The sequence below is a fragment of the Aplysia californica genome, unplaced genomic scaffold, assembly GCF_000002075.1.
Source record: "Aplysia californica isolate F4 #8 unplaced genomic scaffold, AplCal3.0 scaffold00072, whole genome shotgun sequence".
In the NCBI taxonomy this organism is placed as follows: domain Eukaryota; kingdom Metazoa; phylum Mollusca; class Gastropoda; order Aplysiida; family Aplysiidae; genus Aplysia; species Aplysia californica.
The window spans coordinates 1,241,060-1,243,118 of record NW_004797342.1 but is presented as its reverse complement, the minus strand read 5'-3'; positions in this window follow the sequence as shown (position 1 = coordinate 1,243,118).

Sequence of the window (2,059 nt, the reverse complement as noted above, 5' to 3'; positions counted from 1 at the left end):
GACACACACACACACACACACACACACACACACTCACACACACACACACACAGCGCGCGCGCGCACGCACGCACGCACCACCCATCCAAACGCAACACACAAACACACAAACAAACGACACGATTCGCCCATGAGAGTGCCCCTGTATATGACTAAACCTGGTTGGGGTATTCCAGTGCACAGACTTAGATGATAATGAAACATTGCCGCTTTTGACAAGATTTATTTCTCGACAACACCCAGCGTGAGATGCAAATATTGTAGACATGACATGAATATTAAAATATAACAAGGATCAGACATAAACGTTTAGGTCATACACAACAAATTGTTTTTATGGGAGATTATAATCCCTGCGAACATGCCGGCATGTGTGTCACAATTTGGTGGAATCAGGCGCTCGTCGATTTTTGGGCACAAAAGTTTATTGGTATCATCATAAAGCCTGTTCTCATTTGCCGTTCTTTTGGTGAAAACAAATACCCATCTATGTTGAATGGAAATCGAAATGTTTGCGATTGAAGTAGATTAGGGTTGCCTGGTTTCAGAGTTTAAATAAGTGAGATCATGGACGCAAAAATTTAATAACTTCCATAGCCTGGGAGTCCTTGGTAACTGAAAATTTCACTTTTTTTGTGTCTTTAATCAATTTTTTCAGTTAAATCCACACAAAAATGTGTTTTTAAATGGACATAAAATGTGTTGAGCCAAAAATAGAAAAAAAAATTGCCCATCTGCCCAAAAAAGGCCGATTTCTTTTATTTCATTATATTGACAAGCGCCTGATTTCACCATGATACCTCACATATGTTTCTGTTAACGAAAACTCGCCATGTGCAGACTCTTGAAAACGTAATTACTAACGACCTTTGCAATAGGACAGGGGTCTTCTAACATTTTTTTTCAAAATGGGCCGGATAGTTGAGAGAATAAAGAACGCCACCTAGAAAATATATTTGTTTTGTTCAGTATGATACCCTGAATGCATACAAGTAAAGACAACCAACCAATTTATTTTCTGAAAAATAAAGACAACAAGCAAAATATATTATAATTATCAAAAAAGTTATCAAACCAAGTAATGCTGCAGTAAGAACTGTGTTGAAGGAAAGGTTTGTCACATCGAAACTTAGCAAAAGTGTGATACGTTAATTAACTCCAATATGAAGTCTATGAAAGCACGCTTAATTTGCACTCCAGGGCCCAGGGTGAAATTGAATAAGCAAATAATTTTAGTGGTCAAGTTCTGGACACACTACAAACATATCTTTCAAATCTTTTTATGGTTGGGTTTGTTTCGTTGTTGTTGTTTTGTTGTTGTTTTTGTTTGTTTGTTGCTGTTGTTGTGGGGGTTTTTTTGGGGGGAGGGGTTACGGCATGGGGGCATGGCAACGGCACAACGAGTCGACCTCCTGAGCCGTAGTTTGGTGACCTCTGAAACAGAAGAGCGTCACCAAAAATTTCGGGGGCTCAGTGTCTCAAAAGAGTTTGGCCATTTAATTTCTAACGATTAACGAGTCCCAGTGTAAGCCAAAAAAGACAAATCAGCTAAATGAAAGAGTACAACACCAGGAAAAAGTCGAGCAAACTTTGTACGTAACCACAGGACAAGCAATACCCTATGTAAAAAGCGCCACTGAGCAATATTTCTAGAATCTAGAATGTAAATCTGAATTACAGACTCTCATAGTCTATCGTTTTATCTCATATCTAATCTAGGGGTTCATTACTCCTCTACACCTTTTTTAGTTATTTATTCATTTTTTTAGTTGCACGATCCTTTCCAGCAAGACGTAACCCGGAAGACACGATGCAGTTGAGTAGAGTGACCGGTGACTCAGAAAGATAATCCTCACAAAGTAAGATCTGATACATCGGTAGGCCAAGGTTGTCGGAAAGGACACCGTGGATTAGGGCTTCTAATTATAGCTAAGCGGTTATTTGTTCAATGCAGGCGGTTGTATTTATTCAATGTATTTATTCACGTGTTTATTTATTTGTTTATTTATTTATTCATTTATTTATTATCTATTCATTCCTCCATTTTATCTATCTTTCC